Source organism: Peromyscus californicus, unplaced genomic scaffold, assembly GCF_007827085.1.
Source record: "Peromyscus californicus insignis strain IS unplaced genomic scaffold, ASM782708v3 Scaffold_14__1_contigs__length_90479793_seg_2, whole genome shotgun sequence".
Taxonomy (NCBI): Eukaryota; Metazoa; Chordata; class Mammalia; order Rodentia; family Cricetidae; genus Peromyscus; species Peromyscus californicus.
Genome location: NW_026294436.1, coordinates 72,424,582 through 72,445,628, shown reverse-complemented (window position 1 = coordinate 72,445,628; position 21,047 = coordinate 72,424,582). Strand labels below are relative to the sequence as shown.

Genomic DNA, 21,047 nt, shown 5'->3' with positions numbered 1-21,047 from the left:
ATGGTGCCAGACACTGTGGGCACAAAGTCAATCACAACACAGGACCTTCCCTCAAAGCACAAGTGCCCAAGAGTTAAGTCTTCCACCCTCCCTTCCCGTAATCTCTGCAGCCCCTACTGAACACACAAGAGCATTTCCAAAGTGTCTGTCTGGGGGCTGGAGAGGCAGATTGCTGGTAGAGCAGTGGCCTAGCCTAGCATATGTCATGCCCTGGGTCCTTCTCCAGTATAAACACAACACAACAAACAAACAAAAGACTAAAGGAAGCCGGTCCTCTCATTTGACCCTCCCAACAATTTTACGAGCTAGATGAAACTAAGGCCAATTCATAAATGGGAAAACGACATCTTCGATAGGGCACATCTAGTAAGTTGAAGCCTGAATGTCAATGAGGCTCTCTGGTGAACACAAGCACTCCTTCAGGGATCTGTATGAGTTGGTCATATTTTGTACAGTTCTTCCTCATACTGTACTTAGGTCTTGTTTTTGTTAGGGGTACACTGCTAGGGATGGGACCTAGGCCCTGTACCCCTGACCTATTACCTTAACAATCATTATACCTCCCTAAAAGCAGCATGGATGCCTTAAAACAGAAACTGTCTCTTAAAATTATACTGTATTTTACTAACTGACCTATCTGGATGGGGAAGGCACGGCATGTTCAGTACATTTCTCTAAAGTGAAAAGAAACCTGAGCTGGGCTGACTGTATTAACTGGCCAGTTTCAGAGACAACTCTCAATATGTGATGGCGTGGAGGTCATCTACAACCTGAAAACAATCATGTGTCTATCAAGTTCATGGCACCAACTCATAATTAAGCTCCTGGGATTTTGTTTTCCCCTTGTTTAGCACACATCTACCAGGAACTGGAGATCCCTTGGTTTTCACAAAAGTGAATCGAAATTGGCTTTCAAGCACAAATTTGATCTCATGGCATCTTTGATTTCTAGTTTGACTGAGTTTCTAGGTTTAACAGATGACAAAGTGTGGAGTTCTGCCCATCATTATCTGGGGAGTGAGCTAAGGACACCCCAGTTTCAGATAGACTCTAACTACATTTCTCTCATTCCATGTTTTTAAATGCATTGTCTGTACAAACAGCCCATTTCTTGAGCAATTCTTGACCTATTCTTTACTGCACGCTTTGGAATACAGTTCATTTATAATGGCAAAATTGGCTAGGCTTTTATCGGTGAATCATTCATAAAAATATCCCTAAAAGATACGTATACCACACCTCCACTTGGAGTCAACTGATATCTTCCATTCATTACTTCTAATCTTATACCCATGAAGACATATTTTTCAGATGCAATTTATATCACTATTTGTAAGTATTTATCACCAAACAACAATTCCTGTAGCCTTCACAAAAATGCATACATTTTAGATTAATATCAACGCTATAGAAAAAGTACAAATGACAGGCAATGTTTGAGACAAACAAAACCAATGCTGAATACATTGGTTTGGTTTCTAAAGTCATTTACTTGTTTATTTCGCCAAGAAGTGGCCCTCTGGGAGGGAACATAAATAAAGCCGCTGATGTCTTGGCACTGTTTATTTCAGAAGCACCAGGCCTATGGAATGCCTGCCACCTTCAGCACCTCTGGGTTACTTCCTGCTTCCTCCCTCTCTGCCTTGCTCCACAGGAAGCTAGAAAAGCACCAACAAAAGAGACTCTGCAGCGGGATCAACTCACTTTCAAATGATCAGATCCAAAGGGTCAGACCTGGTCAGCAGAGTCAGGTCGGCCCAACAATTCTCACTCAACCTGCACAGCCATCTTGAGAAGCAATGCTTTGATTCGCTACATTTTCACAAGTGATAAAGGTTCAGGGAACTAGTAATTTCCCAAAATGACATTAGTGGGTGGCCCAGCAGAAATTCTAAAATGAGAACGGGAGACCTAATTCCAAGTCTTTTCCACAGAATCCACAGAATCGTCCCCTTAAGGGAAGACAGGGGGTGGTCACTTGCATTCATTTCCCTTGTTCTTCTGGAGATCTTGTTTGCTTGTATATTGTTGTTTTGTTGTTGTTGTTGTTGTTGTTTTGTTTTAGACAGGGTGTTGCTCTCCAACCCTGGTACCTAAAGCAACCCTCCAGCTTCAGCCTCCCCAGTGCTGTGATTATAGGCATGAGCCACCATGCATGACCCATCATCTGCCTTCACGTCCCACAGCTCAGTTAAAATAGGCCAGGCAATATTCACACACACACACACACACACACACACACACACACACACACACACACACCCCTCTTCTACCTGTCATTGCCTTGCACCTTTTCTTCTCTTATATCTTGGCCTGTGGCTTCACTGAGTAAATTTATTTATCTTTCTCCATTTTTCCTCTCATACTTTTAATGAATTTCAGTGACAAAAAAAAATCTTATAGCAGGCCGTATCCTTAGTAATAGTACTGTTTCACTATTTCAGGAGAAAGGGAAGTCTCCTATTTTGCTGTCAGTCTCTAAAATTCCTAGAAGTTTCTCAAAACTCCTTTCAGGCACTCTTCAAGAGCTCCTATCTACCTATCCAACTTCTAGATCCACGTGCAATGTCTTAACGCTCAACCCTGAGTGTCCACATATTGAAGAACATTGCAACTCCGTTATCTGCCACATGTATCACTTGTATCACAATGGAACAACTATTTTCACATTTGAGGTGTCACTGATAAAACAATATTTCACTCAAACAGGTCACACCAGCTATTTGGTCTGGCCTACGAGATTGGCAATATAAGACTGTTTTTTGCAGAAAGAAAAGGTCTGTTTAGGACAACTGATATATGGCATATAAAGAAAACACCTGCATTCAAACCTGAATGTCTAAGTCCCATGAGGTGTCCATTCCAAGCCAATGAACTTGAGCTCTGCTACATACTCTGCACACTGTCATTTATAGCCTTGGCATATGGTCACACATAAAAAAACAAAACAAAACAAAACTAGAACAAGAGTAAATAGGAGCATTTGTTGTTTGACTTGTTATTAATCTTAATCACTTAAGGGAGAATCAAAGGGAAAGTAAACTGGAGGCCATCTAGTCTAATTCTTTTGGTCAGCCCACAGATACTAAAAAGTCCACCATTGTTCTCTGATGAGTTGGTACCAGATTCCACAGATAATGGCCTCCTATCACTGCTGCTGACCTTTCATGGCAACCAGCATCCTACCATCTCTACATTATCGGTAAAAAAACAAGCCCCTGACTCTGATGGTAACTGGCCTGAAGCATCATCAGAACTGTGTCCTAATTCTGCAACCTTCAGAAAACAAATGCCCATACTAAACTGCAGATGAACTCCTCACAACCAAAGGGAGCGCTCATTTACACAGACGACTTTGGGTTTCTCTCCACACACAATAACTTGGAAGAATATATAGGCTGTGTTTACGGTGGCACAAGAGCCGCAGTCTCTAAGAAGGGCTATAACTTGCTAACAGTCTTCCTGATTTATGTCGGGAAACATACAGGGCATGAAATGATTCCTGCAACCTAACATTTTCCTCAAGAACGCTGGTGAGCAGAAGATAGAGTCCCCAGCTGTGGGGATGGCTTGCTCCTGCTCCCTTTTCAAGACACGTATATGTTGAGCAATTATATATGCTCTGTCCCTGAAAAGGAGTTTTACATTAGTAAGTGGAAAAGAAGGGTTAAGAGAGAGAGAGAGAGAGAGAGAGAGAGAGAGAGAGAGAGAGAGAGAGAGAGAGAGAGAGACTTAAAAAAAGCAAAGGAGGCAAAGAGGAAAGTAAAGAATCTATTTCCATATAACGTTTACCTTGTAAAAAGTGATTGCCTTCTTAAGATAGGCAATAAATAATCTTCCTAAGTGCAGGCTATGGGGATGTATAGTTATAAACTATCACTCACTAGACAAATGTTAGTTATTTTTCTTGTTAGTATTAACAGATATGGAAATTTGTTTCACCGTCTACAATTATGCTAATAAAAACAGGTATTTGTGAATATAAATTATCATGGTCAGAACATTAGCCTTATTAATTGAATATATCTAAGAGTGAGATCAGATTTAAATGGGAAACGTATATTTTGAAACACAGCTTACACAACCTCTTAAATATCTATGAAACTGGAGATATAAACATTTTCTTTTGCTTCATATAATGTTGGCATTCTGAGTCTGTAGTCAAAACAATCAAATATCTTTGTTAGAAATGCATATTTTCTAAGGAAATAAAGCAATTTGTCTGTAACTTACACTTTATACTATAGAGGAATAAAACAAGCAAATCATGATTTAGCCTCCTTTTCAGAGTTTGATCAAGGTTATTTACCTGAGCAGACATGCCCCCCAAAAAGCAACTCCGAGTTGAATCTCTGGTATCCTGGAAATTTCTAAGACTTCATCCCTTGGTTTGTGGTAATTATTATTATTATTACATCGTTGAATAAGCAAAGTGCCTCTCATCATAGGAATATGAGCAGAGACAACCAAAAACTTTACGTGACACTGTGACGCCACTCTACAGCCATAGGAGTCACTCGGTGTATGGTAATAAATACATTTGCATGTGTGTGTACAGTACCTATGTCCCGGGGAGGATGGAAGGCTGGGTCTCTATCCAGTACAGTGGAGGAGGTAATCTAAGGAGGAGGTCTTGCAACCAGGGTAGAATACTGAAGGGTATCTAACCTCCAAGAAAAAGAAAAGGCTCTTATCTAAGCACCCAGAGAGCTGTAGCCTCATTCCAGAAAATGTTCATTCAAAGACTTTTTTAAAGAGATTTTCCCTAACACACTCAATTTGAGGGATCAGAACCATTAGATGTGTGTGTTGACAGCCTATTTCAAAATCTTGGGAGATATTTCACAATTATCACCTTCAAAGAAGACCCTTTGGGCTTCTTAGTGTTGGACCACTGATTCTAAACTTTATACAATGATGACTTGGGATAAAAATAAATGAAAGTTGACTATTTGGGGCAATATCCTTGGGCTAGGGAAGTAACTCAGTGGTAGAGTTCTTGCCTGGTATGCAGGATCCCCTGGGTTTCTGCTCCAGTACCACCAAAAAGTAAGGGGTAGTTGTGGTGTGGTTTTTTTTTTTTTTGGGGGGGGGGGGACTTGTTTAGAGTCTCTACAGTACTCTACCCCTAACTTTGGCCTGAGAGCCTGTGAACATGTGGCTAATTCTTGCTCTGATTCTGAAGGCCTAGTTACTCTACTGGAACAGCAATGGGAACCTAAAACCTGAATTGTAAAGCCCTGTTACGTCACAGCTGTAACCAACACACAACAAAGTCCTAAAAGACAGTGTCTCTTTTACACAGAAAGCCCCAGTATGTTATTTTTCACTTTAGGAAGATAATTTTAAAATGATTTTTTTTTTTTTTTTTTTTTTTTTTTTTTACAGAATCACAATATTGTGATACTTAGTAATCATTACTTCAAAGTGACAGATGCTATTGTTCCTGGAGAAATGTTCAGTCGCTTTTCTTCTACCAGTGCTTCGATTGAAAGATTTGCCAAGTGCCCCCTGGAGAAAACTAAAGATCTACATTTAAATAGAGATATAGTCCTTCAAAATGCATAGTACCTAAGAGGCAGATGCTGCCAGGGCTCCTGAGTGAGGATACCTCAGATTGTATTAGGCACATTCCAATGCTGTAGCTATCCTGTTTCATGGAGCTCAGGCTATTTCCATCACAGTCCCTTCCCTCTGTACATTCTTCTTAGTATTGGTCCTAAGAAGTTAAAATTAAACCTTGCTCCAAAGCAAAGCGCTCACACTAACAACAAGCAATTATAACCGTACATATCATTCCTGATGTGCACAAAAAAGACCACAGAAGATAGCTTGGCCAGAAATGTTAAATAATTGAAGAGTATAATGACTTAATAGAGTAGTAAGCTTGGTTTACACTGCAGCCAATTTAAGCCATAAAAATACTGTGTAAAAATTTTATCTTGTGGTTGACCATTACATAGTCAATCTATTATTCAAAAGTCCCTACCTCTTCAGTGTTTTTCTTCATCAATGTGGCTTTCCCTCAAAAGCTTTCTATCCCAACAGTTTTCCAACAATTTCCAAACAAATACCAATTTTTCTGCTTTGTTTCATAAAATCCTTTCCCCAGGGTGACCTGGTCTTCCAGGTCCAACTGAAACTGACTGACGTCACAGGTCAACCTCCAGAGGCAACTTTGACCTCCTCGGATATGTGTCGGTTTGCAACGACCAGAGTGGAGCACACAAGACATCAAAGTAAACAAGTAAATAAATAAATAAAGCTACTTGATTGCCACCTCTGTGAACAAAAGGAGAATCTCCTGAATAGTCGTCCTCTTTCCTGGGGCAGGTGAACCCAGGGATGCGTCTGTTAGAACGTGTCAAGGGACCGCATGGAAGTTTGCCTTGAGTGCTCAACTAAGGTACATAGTAGAGAAGCAGGAGAAACGAGTCATGGAGGAGGTCAGCCTCAAACACAAGCCCGTTAACCCTGGCAGGCGCTTGCCAAAATTCTCACTACAGCTGAGAACAAGGTCCCTGGAAAGGAGGTTACTCAGATCCTGTTTGCGGCAACATGCTCCAGAGAGCTTTTTGGTGGTCTGCGTGCTTAGCTAGTTAGCCCTTATCTTACTGGGCTGCCACACTCACGCTGAGTCAAATTTGGAGCTCAAAATGAAAGATGAAAGATCTTGAAGATCACTTAATATTGAAATACTGTTGTGGAAATAAGTGGTGCTCAGTTGGAGATGGGAACATGGCACTCTCTGGTAACCTTTTAATTTCTGGAAAAATTGCACAGAATAAATTGAGCTGCACACACACGTGAAAACCTAATCGATTGATCTAGTCTCTTCTGTTGAGCAAAGGATACCAGAAGGTTTCAGGACATATCATACAAGAACACTTAAATGATTCTGACTTACTAAGGGGAAGGAGCCATCTTTTTTTTACCTCATCACCACAGTCAATGGACAGTTTAATGTGCAACATGATGCCATTCACAATAGATACACATTTAATACTACGTAATGCAAGTTTAAAGAGTTATGAGAATTGCTTTAGGACAAAATAATGAGAGCACAGATAGCAGACGAATCAATGTTTGAAAGATCCTGGAGGCCTGCTTCCTCATAGCCTGATGGCTTCCTCAAAGCAAGGAAGCATCCCCTTCAAGGTCATGTCACCTCCATCACCATGGCCATGCCTCTGCCACCCCAGAGCTCAGATCTGAGAGGCCTTCAAACTTCCCTCTCTTTGTCACAAAGACAGAACTGTTTCTCAGGTTTAACTCAGTTTGGAAACACCAAATCTACTGGACAGGAGAAAAAAAAAAAACAGCCAAAGACAGGCTAAAGCCACTCCGTGGTCCTTCTGGCTGTCTTCCCTCAGACACTTCTGACTTTTTTTTCTCTGAACTTAAGTGTTTCTGAACTTGGATGTTTTCCAAACACCCTCTGGTATTTGGTCTTTGGGCAGTGTGGGAAACAAATGAGTTTCTCTTTAAAACTAGTTCAACCATTCAGCTGTCCTGAAACATACTTCAGGGGCTGCAGGTCTTCACGTCTTGAATTACTGGGCAGGGTCGTTTGAAAGTAGCAGGAGGTCATAGGCCCATTTGGCAACTCAGAATCCGCCCAAACAAAGCAACACAATTAATAAACACATATACTCATTCCTCAGCGCCGGAGGCTTCCTGGGGGTTTGGGGGCCGGGAGCAGGGGACTCAAGGCAGTTCCAGAACTGCTTGTTAAGGTTCTGGGTGGAGGAGAAGGTGCATCTAGGAGAAGGTTCCCTGCTGAAAGGGAAGAGGAGAGTCGGGGAGCCAAGTAGGGGTGGGGAGGGGTGGAGGTGCACGGGGCTCTAACCCGCAGGCGCTCTGATAGAATCAAAAGGTGGCAAGGAATGATAAGCAGTTTGAAATACTTAGTCCAGTGACCTCCAGACAACTTGGGTGACTTCCTCCCTGGGGAAGGTGAAAGCCTTGGAAAGCCTGGAGAGGAGGGGAAGGTTCAGAGGACAGGAGGGTCACGCAGCACCACAACCGCAGTACTGCCCCATGGCAACAGCCTCCAACTCCTGACACCCCCGTGCACCCACAGCGACCCCTGCCCCATGTCCCTTTGGCCCCATCCCCTCCCAGTCCGGGTGCCCTAACTCTGCCTTAGGTCTTGGCCACTTTACCAAGCACTCAAAGTCTGTAACCAGGAAGGGGGGATGGGAGGGGTGTTGAAAGAAGGAATCTAACAGCAATTCAAATTTATCTGTGTCTCTAGCACACACCTGACAGTTTTGCAGTCTGGGCCAGGCAAGTCTGCAAGAGGTGGGCGCTACTTATGAGTGTGTTATTGAGAGAGGGTGTCCTTTTTCTTTTTCTTTTTCTTTTCTTTCTTTCTTTTCTTTTCTCTTTTTTTTTTTTCTTCCTCCAAGAGACTCTAAGCAAGTGAAGGGGGAAGGGGTAGCAATACGGATTCCAAGCCGGACTGCAAATACAGATGCAAATGTCTGTCTCCAGACGCTGATGGTTAAGGATGGGGCAGTTACCTTTGGCAGGGTCAGAACTGCAGCAGGTTAATCGGGTGAGTCCTCGGGGATTTTTTTTTTTAATTTTAATTTTTTTTTTCAAAGCAGCCGTAGCAGCCCCGGTTGCTTTGGCTTAGGAAAGTCTACAAACCCCCCATGCAGGGACATCGCACATCTCACACACGCCTCCTTGAGCTGGGCTCCCGCGACCTCGGCGGGGCGAGGGGGTGGCGGGCGGCCGGCGGGCGGCCAGGGCCCGGCCCCAGGCTGTGTCCCCGCGCGCGGCGGCCCTGCGTGGGCCCCGGGGTCCGCGTCCCGAGCGGCGCAGCACTCACCCAGCCGGGCGGCGAGGGGCCGAGCTGCGCCCGCGGCTAGCCGGAGCGCCCAGGCGCCTCCCTTCGCTCTTGGTAGCGTCGGTCCGCACTCCCTGTGACCCAGGACGTCATGATGCCTTCCCTGTTTTCTTAATGATAACTTGGCAGAAGAGGAGACGGGCTGCCAGGTTCTCCTCGGGTGGTTGCGTGGTATGTGCACGTTTCTCTTTGCATGCGTTTGGCTCCCTCGTTTTTTTTAAAAAAAAAAAAAAATTATAAATATATCTCTCTATTTTTTTTTGAAAAAAAAATTTTCCCCGGCACTGTCAGGTTTTGATGGCATTACTGCGTTTGCATAATCGACGCCTCTGGGTGTGTATAGATGTATGTATGTGCGTGTGATTTCTTTTTTCCCTTTAAATCCTGCTGCTCCTGCCTCCGTCGCCGCCGCAGCCGCTGCAAAAGCAAGCATGCGTTCCTCTTTTGTCTTTCATTTTACCTTCAGGGTGACATTCAGTGCCAACTGCTCCCTTTTGACCGTCGCCAATCCCCGCCTGGGCAAAATAAATTTGAAAAAAAAAAAAAAAAGACGGAGTGGGGGAGGGGAAGGAGGAACCCCTTCAGCCCCAGTGCTGGGGTGCTGGGTTATCGGAATCCCAGACCTACACGACCCACCTCCCAACCTTAAAAATAAACATCTTCCCCCTCTACCCACCGGGCCCAGGCAGAGAATTGGTACCAAGGAGCATCCACCCAGGGCCCCACTCGTGTTCGTGGGTCACGCTCGCTGACTTGCATACCCGGTGCGTAGGCCTCACTCAACTGGAGCTATTTTTCTTTAAATCTTTTTTTTTTCCTTTTAATGGGGAGGGGGTAGGGAAGAAAGAGGAGTCCCAGGCTGTGTGTGAGGGTTCTATGGACAAGGCAGAAAACTGGGGGGGGAGGGGGTATGCTGGCATCTAAGTCACCACCAGGGGAGTTTGGAAGGACACAGAGGGTGAAAGCTTTTATTTGACTTATTCTAAATGGCAGTCAAACTTTTTTATACAGACAAAGATGTGAGAGCTGACTATCCAATGCCTTTGTCATTTTAATAATTATTTTCCCCAGCATCAGTAGGGAGGGGTTCCAGGGTAACCTTAATAATAATTGCGAGCGGGAAGGTGTGCTTTAGATGGTGTGGTCACAGAACTACATGGCACAACTTGTTTTTGCCAGCCTTCCTTTGCTCACTGTCTGGCATCCCTACGTGCTGTCACGTCATCATAATATTGTATAGGTTTGCACCCTGTGTATGGGCCTGAGATACGGAAGCCCAGCACCAGGTCCAAATAAACGTTTTGTCCGTCTTTATCAATACTTACCCATTTGTAGCAGTGGAAGAGACTAAGGAATTTCCCCAAACTTGACCATGACCTTGTTCTCTAGAAGGCATTGCTGAGGACCCTCACTGTCCCCTCCAGATTCCAAATTCCTAAAAGATGACAGTAGATGCCAAGACTGGGGGGTGAGGGAGACCCATAGAGGAGAATGTCAAATCTGTAGAGTGGCAAGGCCCGGAGGAACCTTTTTAACTCACTGGAGATCATCCTCAGTGGCAACCCATTGGAACACAGTTTGTCTCACTGAAGCAGGCTAAGTTTCATGAGAGCACCATGGCACTTGTTGCAGCTTTTTCCTTCAGAGTCACAATCCAAGAATTGCTAGCAAACCCCACGGGGAAGACACTGTAATTATGCAAAAGCCAGACAATCAGAATTGGAGGAGAGCCTGGCTGAGGTAGACTAAGAGGGTCAGAGGACTATTGACGAATGGCAGGATCCCAAGACTTGAGCGGAGCCTCTCCACCCTTGACAATCAGCCCAGATGCTCTGGCTCTGCTTACAGTCTCTTTGGACTGCCAGCAGATGAGCTGATACATCCCCTTGGTGCTGAGAGGTGACCAGAGCCATTGATTCAAGAGACCTAGAGCCTATTCAGCATGCCTGTCTATTGATATTATTGGTAACTTTCCAGTAAATAGCCAAAACATAGTGGTTAACTGGTTAACAGGCATTATCCAGTTCTCTGGAATTTTATTTGTTTGTTTGTTTGTTTCACTTACTATCCTTAGAACTAGACCCTTGATGACCTACCTCCAGGATATCAAAAGAATAATTTAAAAAAAACAAACTTGACTAACTTTAATCCCCTGAAATACATTATTTTTTCTTTTCAGGCCAATGCTGTCCTTGCTTCACCAACCCACACATCAGTGCAGGGGCCAGAGGTCCCGCCCCTTGGCAGTCAATGCTCAAGTTCTCCAGAGGTCTTAATAGATGATTGTCTGTTTGCTTGCTCTTTTTAGGGGGAGCGGGAGGAGTTTCTTATGTAGTTCTGACTGGCCTCAACCACCCAGCAAGACTCCTGTCTCAGCCTCCTATGTGCTGGGATTGCAAGTGTGCACTGAAATGCCCAGCCTGCACAGGTGCTTTCAAAGCCAAGACTCTCCAGCTCTTTCAAGAATGCCTTTCTATTGCTCATCCAAGTTCGGACTCAGACTATTTCCAAGGTTTTATTTTCTGTCTTCATCTTAAATATAATAGTTAATAGAGTTGGAGCATGCTCAGTTTAACTTCCCAGCCAAACCAGTAAGGACTGAAAAGGCTTACCAAGCAGCATGGGACACATCGAAAGCAAGGTCATAAACTTGACTTTGTTTAGAGCATGGAAATCAAATCCAATCTCCAACACAGTAGGAGGGGAAGATAAGGATTAGCCCCACTTTACACAAGAATATCCCAGCATGGAGAAGTTTAGACCCAGGTTACATAGCTAGGACTCAAATTCAAGGGCTCTGAGCTCTCACTACCACCAACCTATTGCCAGCTGCTGGCATCATACCCAGACTGGTCCCCCCATGGACCAATCAGGTCGGTAACTCACTAGTGTCTCATAGGCTCTGTGAACACATCCCCTCACCCTTTCCCCAGCCTGTCAAACCTTCCTTCTGCCTCTTTACTTATGATTCATTACTCCAGTTCTAGCCATCAGTGAAGGCCATGTTCCAACCTCACTGCATCCACAATGCTGCTGTCTATGACCACTCTGCTCTTGCACAGCTCCACAATGTCCACTGCCGTGTAGAACATCACTGTTCTCTAACTGTGTGGGGGTGCTTTTTAGTCCCTTCTCCACCTTTCAGTTCTTTTCTAACTGAATCATGTCTCCCCACACCCCCATCTCTTCCAGTTTAGCCAGCATGGTGCCAATCATAACAGTGGCTTTCATTGTGCCTCTGGTGCGTGAATCCACACAAAGGCATCCTTTGGAACACACTGATGGCATTTTCAATCTGATCGAATTTGAAGTTTCACGTAACAAAGGCTTTTTCCCCCTTTCATCTGAAAATATTTAACTGGTCTCAACATACCTTAGACAGTCCTCAAAAAAAAAAAAAACAAGTCACCCTGACAGGGCTGCATATATATACAGATAGAATCCTGGTACCCACAGGGGAGGCTGAGGCAGGAGAAGTTCGGGTTCCAGGGAGGGATGGAGGAAAGGGAAAACAACAAAGTCAGAGTAGTGGCGAGAGTATTTACCTTGAGAATGATATTGCAATGAGGTAGAGTTTGGCATTGGGTCTGATGACAATGAGCAGGGATATGCAGAAAGCTGCTGGAAATGTAATCATGCAGGGGCTGTGTTAGCTAGTTTTGCATTTTCCAAGTATGTTTTGTGATTAAAAAGTTAGGACATTTAGAGTCTGGTGGTCACCAGATACAGGAGCAACTCTAGATCTGCTACTAGATAGCTTGTGTGACCTCAGACAAAGGCTTTGGTCCCCTACTTGCACAAAGTGGCATTACACTAACCTCTGAGGTCTCTTCAGCTCTAGGAGCCTGAGTCAGAATGTGAGTGGGGAAGAGAAAGCAAGAGCGAGCATTAGCACACCACCAGTCATCAATGGTTTGAGGACTGACATAACCAAAGATGCTCAAGAGCCCCGGCTGAGTAAGCCAAGGTCAAGTTCCTACCTCTAGTCTCCAGTATCATTCAGAGTCATTTGGAAAAACAGAATTCATAGACAAAAGGATGCTCAAACTTGCACTCTCAGGCTGGGGATATAGCTCCATGGTACAATACTTGACTAGCATGCATGAGTTCCTAGTGTCAAATACTCAGAGAGGGTAAAAGCACAGTTTCTACAAGTGTCCTTTTTATCCAAGATGAAATTATCAGTAATCATGCACACTGGTCACCCAGTACAACTGCCAGAATGTCACTAGTCATCATTCCCACTTACATACAATTTATTTTCCTTCTAACACAACCTCATTTGATATGAATGCATCCAATCATTGTCTTCAACTCATAAGCAAGAAGCAGCTTGAATGAAATCATGACACACTTTGAAAAGCAGAGACTGACAATGAAGAGACTTGGGGATGAGAGCCAGAAGGGACCTTCTGTGGATTTCCTAACTGCAGCTACTCTCCGTGTACCTCTCTGTGTGTTCCTTTCTTGTTTGCCCTTCTGAATTGAATGCTTATACTTGTTGACCTCTGTGTGTGTGTGTGTGTGTGTGTGTGTGTGTGTCTGTGTGTGTGTGTGTGTGTGTGTGTGTGTGTGTGTGTGTGTGTGTGTAGCAGGATGTTTGCTTGTTTGTTTTTGTTTTTTATTTTTTATTTTTGAAACAGGGTCTCATGTAATCCACCATGCCAATGCCAACCTCCAACTCAACACGTAGCTGAGGGTGACCTTGACCATCTGGTCTACCTTCCTCACTTCCCAAGTGCTGAGACTCTGGCACTAGGCGTGGTTTACCCATTGGCTTCCTCAGCAGCTTTTCTGTTGGGATAATGAAATAATAGAAATGCCAAGGATGCTACAAACACAAAAGGGCTGTCAGTCGGATGGACAGTTTACACCTGAGTCGTGTTTCCAGAAAGTTCTCCACAGTTACTAAAACATGTGGAGCCAAGAACTCAGGTCCCCTGGTCCAGAATCCAGGTTGATTTCCACTACAGCTCATTACAGAATCTCACAGAGTCCTACAACTAGGTAAGGGTAGGTTCCAGATGGATGTGTGATCCACTGCCCTAGCCACAGTTCACTTTCAAAACTGTGGTACAAACTCAAGGAAAATGGGTCCCTGCTCACACACATCTCAGCTAGAACCAAGTTCACTGGAACATTTATTTAAAATAGTCCAGTATACTATGGCCGGTACACGAAAATATGCAATAAACCCATGTAAGACAAAAGTCCTTATCAAGGTTTCACCACTTCAAGAATACATGGAGGAAGTGGTTTTTGGTTTGATTGTTTGGTTGGTTGGTTGGTTTGGTTTGGGTTTGGGGGGTTGTAGTTTGTTTTGTTTTTGTATTGAAGTTGTGGGTAGAGGAAAGAAGGGAAGGGGGAGGAGGAGAGAGAGAGAGTGTTCAATACAGAAGATTCATAATTTTCATCACATTCCAGATGTGTTCATGATTTTAAAAAAAAAAGGTTAAGAGCCACTGGAATAAAAAAATAGCTTATTTTAAAATGGAGATTAAAGAGAATAGATATTCATTTAAGGCAAATGCCATGCCTACCTACCGCAACACGGTAGGTAGTGTGTAATAACCACTAGTATTCCAAATGATAGCCCTGAGACATAATAAAAGCCTCCGTCCTCAAAGAAATCTGTTTTCAAGGTATTTTACTTAACTGATGGAGGAAGAAGTATTAGCCTGCTGGAAAGAGATGAACGAACCTCAAATGAAAACAGGGCCAGTGCTTTCGAGTTGCCAGGGCAGCTCCACTAAACAGGGGCGGGAATGTTCTTTTATTTATTTATTTATTTATTTATTTATTTTAGGAAGGAAAGGCATATCCTGCAGGTGTTCAGGTAGCAAAGGATGGGGGCAGAGTAGAATCCTGACAGGTCTGGAGGGAAGAGCAAAGGAGGACACTTGGTAGAGAGTTAGAGTGAGCTAATTTCAATATTCTGTATTGGACAACTGAATTGATAGTAGGCTATTCATGATATGCAAATTAAGACTAAGAAAACACTGAATTCAGTTTGAAATATTTTGAGTTTACAATCTTTTAGTACAGCCTGATTCCACTGGCTATAGCAAGGATGTAGAACATATTTGTGGCTGAAGAAATTTATTTGAGACCCACCAGTAAGTTAGTGGTGGTTAAAGCCATTAATAAAGATAAGAGGAGAAGGTATAGATGAAAATAATTTCAGAGTCTGAAATAAAACTCTATTTATTTGATCAAGTTCTAAGTACATAAAATACATAACACCCTGGCAAAAATGTTGGTGATTTTCAGTGTGCAGACTTCTGAATTTGTACCATATCAGAATAGAAGTCTCCTGCCACACTGAATTTTGGGTTACACCTGGACTTTCCCGAAGTCCTCCATCTCAAAGCTTAGTTTTCCAGACGCGATAGCACATTGACTGCCTGGGCGCACAAGAAGAGGGGCAGAGCTTTCCCTGGCAGCCAGGTTCAACTGGAAAAAATGCTCACAACATCACCTGATGCCACTGGCACCCAACTATGTCTTCATCTATGTAGCTCTGCCAGCTGCTGAACCAGCAGGGGAAACTCAGGGTCATGGAAAGAACACTAAACTTAGAGTCAGAACTCTGGAGGGTATGGCTCACTATTGCCTGTGGCTGCTCTTGCACTCCCTGGGCAAACCACTCAGCCTTCAATGGCTGGCTCTAACCTGAGCCAGCCCCTGCTGCTATTCTCAGGTCAGTCCCCTAGAGCAGTGCTGTCGAGGCAATCATCCAAAGGAAGTCATGAGTGGAACCAACCACACATGGCCCAAGTCACCTCTTTTATGAGCTCTTCCAAGATGGCCCCTCCCAGTTCCCCACGGTGAGGACTCTCCTGTGTTTCCACCATGTCCACACACTTCTGAGATTAGCCCTATACTTGAATTACTGTGACTCTGTCATCAGCTAGTGTAACTGATGGTTTAGTTATCTTTTGACTCACAGTATGTGTGGAGCACAGCTGAAGCTCTCTAAGTGCTGAATAGATGAATGAATAAATGAATGAATGAATGAATGAATGACAATCAGAGAGGAATCTCAGCCTACATAGGCACAAATCTATGAGAATGCTCTTGATATGCCAGAAAGTGGAGAGAGCTGGGCTGGCCACAGGTACATGATACAAGTGCTCAGAGGAACCTCTCTAGAATAAAAGTTATAAATTTCCTAAACACTACTTTATGTATTCAGTCATTTTTATGGAATAAAATCCTGTATTTCCTACCTAGGCTTAAGGTTAAAATGCAAACATCATCCCTCTCTCCTACCCTCAAATGCTAACACTGATATTATTTGACATCAAGGTATAAACAACACATTTAAGAGGTTCCCAGAAAGCTATGGCAAAGAAAGCCAGAGGGCATCCAGACTCCAGGTCTTCACACTTGCACATCTGCCACTGCATGGTGCGAAGGATGCCACTGCATGGTGGGAAGGACCCAGAAAGCATGCCGAATGAACATCACATTCCTGAGAAATTTTCTGAGTCTTCCTGTGGTCACATACCCTACCATCAAGATGGAAATCAAAGTCTGGAGGATTGGTGGAGAAGGGGTAGAAGTTATAGCCCATGTCATGGCTGATGTCTGGTTAATGTGGGCAGCTACTGGAAGCAGTCTCCTCCCTTTCAACCTTCTTGCATAGCCACTTTTCCAGAAGACAAGGCAATCGTGCACACCAATTTTTATCTACTTCTAAGCTTTTCATTTGGTCAATGTTGCATTTGCATCTTGAGTGTCCCCCAAAGCCCATAGTTTTAAGACTTAGTTCCCAGCCTATACTATACAACCACTGGGAAGTGGTAGAACCAGGAGAAGAGATCTAGCAGGAGAAAGCTAGAAGATCAGAAGGAAGGAACTTAAAACATTGGGTCGGGGGAGCCCTGGAAGGAGGTCCAAGGACTCTACCCTTCCCCTGTCTATTCATTTACCAGCTGTCATGAGAAAGTGTGGCTTTGCTCCATAACACACTCATGCATCATGTGCTGTCCAGCTACAGTCCCCAAAGAGACAGGCCAATCCACCATAGTCTGAAGCTTCAGAAACAGCCCTCTTTATACTGAGCACTTCATTCCAGGGACTAGCATCTGTGTGGTTCCCAAACTCAGCCGTACATCTAACCACATGCTCCATTCATCCCTCAACTCCTGTCAGAGAAGTTTCTGTTTGCAGTAGAACGTGATTAACACAGAGAGTCACAACTGACCAAGGGGCAGAGAATCAGAGATTGCAAAATACTCAGCCCTAAATGGAACATATATAGCACAACTCTCCTTTCCAAGACTCCAGGACCACCGAGGAAGAGGGAGTGGAAAGAGTGTAAAAGACAGAAGTGGTGGGCGACAAGAAAACAGTGTCTCCTGAATACAGGACAGCTGCACTTTGAACTCATAGTGGATGCCACAGCACACACAAGACTTGTGTAAACCTAAGCAGGACCAAATTCCAGCATGGAGGGAGCAATTGAGCATGAAATCCCACCCCTGGTTGTGGAGATATTGGCAGCCATTAGCTGCTGGGAGCTAGAGGGACTGTTTTGTCTTTAGAATGTTGGCCTCTGGTAAGCTGACCACACTCAACAGGACAGTCACCACACAGGAATATTTGGGCAACACACATTGGTCTTAGTGAATTCTTAAAAAAAAAAAAAAACGAAGTTGGGTAGATAAGGAAGGGCGTGTGGATCTCAGAGGATTTGGAGAAGAGGTGAAAGTCATCAAAACACACACAAACTCCCAAAGAACTAATAAAAACTATTTAAATAACCCAGTCACACTCTGCAGCAGTTAGGTTAGACTATCCCAAGGCAGGCTCTAAGGAGGCACACTTGCTAATGAAAACCCTCCAAGTATGGGGTAAGGGAGACAGCTGAGTGGGTGTAAGGACCTGAGTATAGCTCAATAATCTATGTCAAAGATGGACACAGTGTGGCTGTCTCCATTTCCAGAGTTCCCACAGGAGACAGGAGGCAGAGGCTGGAGAACCCCAGGGAGCTTGTGTGTACACAGTGTAGAAAGTGAGGACCAACCCCCAGGCTGGTCCTGTAGCTTCTACATGCACTCTGGCCTGCACACACACACACACACACACACACACACACACACACACACACACACACACACACACGCACACTCACTCCAAGTCATTCTAGCACACAGCAAAGTTTGGGTCCCACTGGCTATTACAGATAAATGGGGCCTCAGCTAGTTAAACTAGTTGGCTAATAGGTAGTGTTAGTAAGTGTCAATAACTAGACACTGGCCCAAAACAGAGCAGTTTACAGACTCAAATCCCTATTCTCTCACCATCAAACTGGTTCTGGAAAGTTCTTTGTAAATGAACCCTAGGTAGGATAATAGTGGATTAACTCATCCCAGATACCAAGAAAGCAAGTTTTCAAAAGGCGCATGAAACACTGTATTTTTTTTTAATGCTTCCTCATTCACAGTGTTTTTACATGTCATTTTATTGAATCTTTGCAACGAGCCTTCAAAGTTTGTATGCTATGCCCACTTTATAAAAGATAAAACAAAAAATAAAAGTAGTTCCCCCTGTTTGGGGACAAACTGAGGCTCAGGTCTCAGAAAACTATGCTCCTTTTCTAGACTATCCTTCCTTGGAGGGCCTACTGATGGCTGCCAGCAAGATGTCATCCACATTGAAAGCTGTTGCAGAGCAATGGTCTAGTTGCTGCAACGGTAGTATCCAGCGCACAGCCCAGGTGCCTACAGGGAGAATGGCCAGATGAATGTGCCCAACACAAAATAGTAACTTCGTTTAAAACATTATGAGTTGGGGTATGTGTGTGTGTGATTTTTATTTGTAACTTAATCATGAGAGTCTTGAACAAGAGCTATGATGACACATTGTGTTGCAATGTCAAAAGTCCCTAACCACTCACGACAGCATGTTAAGGAAGGAAGGAAGGAAGGGGGTGGGGAGAAAGAAGCATTTTTCAATGTTTTTAATTAAGCAGATTGAAAATTATTTAATATGCTAACAAGCCTTGTAAATGTCTGAAATCTTTTCCTTCCAACCCTTTCATGCCCAGCACTTCTCAGGACTGGTACCCCATTGGACATACACTGCCATGGATTCCTGACACCCCATTGGGCCACGCTGCCCTGGCTTCCTCAGCTCCTTCCAGACTCTGCCTAGTTCTTAGGGAGAACCCATCCGTTTGGTTGATATTTAAAACTGAAACATGTGCCGGGCGGTGGTGGCGCACGCCTTTAATCCCAGCACTCGGGAGGCAGAGGCAGGCGGATCTCTGTGAGTTCGAGGCCAGCCTGGTCTCCAAAGCGAGTTCCAGGAGAGGCGCAAAGCTACACAGAGAAACCCTGTCTCGAAAAACCAAAAAAAAAAAAAAAAAAAAAAAAAAAACTGAAACATGTTCCGGTTTCCAGGAAGTCCTCCTTGTCTCTTCCACTTTTTCTTCCCCCATAACCCTTAGCACTTTGCAAAGTACTTGATAATTCACTTTTTCATCTCACTGCCCTACTTGTCATCGCTGTGAGCTCCAAGGATGTTCCCCTGACAATATTATCTCCAGCAGCTAGAAAAACCAAGTCGGTGTTCAATAAAGTCCATGCTCAGAAAATGGATGATTGTCAAAGAGAAAATGTGCGTGGGAGAAACTCGGATGAAGACACTGTTTCACCATTAGTTTGTCTTGAGTGTCTTTTGGGCCAGTGAGATGGCTCAGCAGGAGGAGGCGATGTCAAGCCTAATTACCTGAGTTCAATCCCAGGACATGCATGGTGGAAGGAGACAAGCCTTTTTTTTTTTTTTTTTTTAAAGTTGTCCTCTGACTTCCATGTGCATGCCTTGGTACACATGTGCACACAGGCAAAAAGGCCCATGTAAATAAATAAACTTAATTTTTAAAAGCTAAACATCTATTCTTGTTTGAGTTATTTTTCATTATCTAAGGATGTCAATAAGATGCACGACTAACTGAAAAATAAGAAAATTGAGATGATTTGATAATTGGTTATTGAAGAAAATTTGCTACACTGGGCATGATTTTCTAATTGTCTGTGTGATTATTAGTAGATATAGAGTAGAAAGAAGAGGTTTCCAACCGTGGATGTGAGACCCAACAAAACTATGGGTAGCCACATATCATACAGATACCTAATGGATCCTCCCAGGCAACTATTTTCCACTCTCTTTTACCACAGCATGCTTCAAAAAAGTCAGCGGGTTCCCTGATATAAAACTGTTCATTATTGACTGGTTTCAGATTTCCCATAGGTGAACTCGGTCTCTGGAAAGGGTTCTATAGAATGTAACAGATGTCCACCTGAAGCACCACTGTCACTTGGGGCCGCCCCCCACCCCCCCACCATTTACACAGGTTCCAGGATGGAATCACAATGCCCCACCATCTATGTGGAGCTTTGCCAAGGAAAGGCCAAAGTGCTGGGAACAACTCAAAGAGAAGCAGGGATGGTGATGGCCCATGGAGCTCACAAAATGACCTGACGGTCCGACCCCACCTCAAACACAGAAAGCAACAATGAAGCAGACAATATGGTGACATGCTTCCCCTCCACGATGCCTCCTCTTCTAGAAAAACCAGGGTTAGGAAGAAAGTCCTTTCAGTAGCGAAAGTGGTATTTATTAAATACTCCAGCAACTACAAATTCAAACTAGCTTTTCCCTTCAAAATAGTCACTTGGGGAAGCAATGTAATTACCTCAGCAATGCTGTGATTGCTCTAAACATTTTGGGAATTCCTCTTTTAAAATCACCTTCACAGCTGCTTTAGTACTCGTATGGAAAACCAACATCATTTTGTTATGGCTTTACATTATGTAACAAAACTACTGTGGTTCGGCCTGCTGCAAATTTGGTGGGCTCTTGTAGGTCAAAATATGGCTTCCAGTCAAATGTTCTTTCATGTTAAGGATACAGTGGGCCAGGCTGACCCTGATGGACACACAGTCGGGTCAGGGCTTAAGGACATGGTGGGCCAGGCTGACCCTGATGGACACACAGTAGGATCAGGTCTGGGAATTGGAATTATGTATTTGAATGATTCTCCTGGTTTTCACTGTAAACTGTGGTCTAGAACATCTTGTTACTAGGGTAGGATTGGGGACGGGGGTGTCAACTATAGCAAGACTTGGATCCCTAACATTTATTCACTCATGCAATATCTGCTGAGTCCTCATCATTGGCT

At 43.9% G+C, this 21,047-nt stretch overlaps 1 protein-coding gene and 2 long non-coding RNA genes across 14 annotated transcripts in view; 2 read left to right on the top strand and 1 right to left on the bottom strand.

The window, feature by feature from the left end:
- Positions 1 to 21,047, bottom strand: part of Esrrg (estrogen related receptor gamma) — a 631,549-nt gene that overhangs the window by 579,585 nt on the left and 30,917 nt on the right. For 2 of the 11 annotated variants that reach the window (XM_052737965.1, XM_052737966.1), the window contains exon 1: positions 8,840 to 9,014. The exons of 3 other annotated variants lie outside the window; for them this stretch is intronic. The gene's annotated coding sequence lies outside the window, so the exon portion shown is untranslated. Of the gene's footprint in view, positions 1 to 8,264; positions 8,355 to 8,525; positions 8,745 to 8,839; positions 9,015 to 21,047 lie in introns of those variants that run through there. 6 more of the 11 variants (XM_052737967.1, XM_052737969.1, XM_052737971.1 and 3 more) reach the window with 4 other exon arrangements.
- LOC128110135 (uncharacterized) overlaps positions 8,457 to 21,047 on the top strand; it is a 40,837-nt gene continuing 28,246 nt past the window's right edge. The window contains exon 1 of the long non-coding RNA XR_008218069.1: positions 8,457 to 8,560. This is a non-coding gene — a long non-coding RNA (uncharacterized LOC128110135). The remainder of the gene's footprint in view (positions 8,561 to 21,047) is intronic.
- LOC128110134 (uncharacterized) lies at positions 9,192 to 19,206 on the top strand. Of its 2 annotated transcripts, none has more exons than XR_008218066.1 (3): positions 9,192 to 9,621; positions 11,037 to 18,657; positions 18,912 to 19,206. It is a non-coding gene; the product is annotated as an uncharacterized LOC128110134 (long non-coding RNA). The 2 variants fall into 2 exon arrangements; XR_008218065.1 differs by having other exon boundaries at positions 11,037 to 11,369; positions 18,466 to 19,203.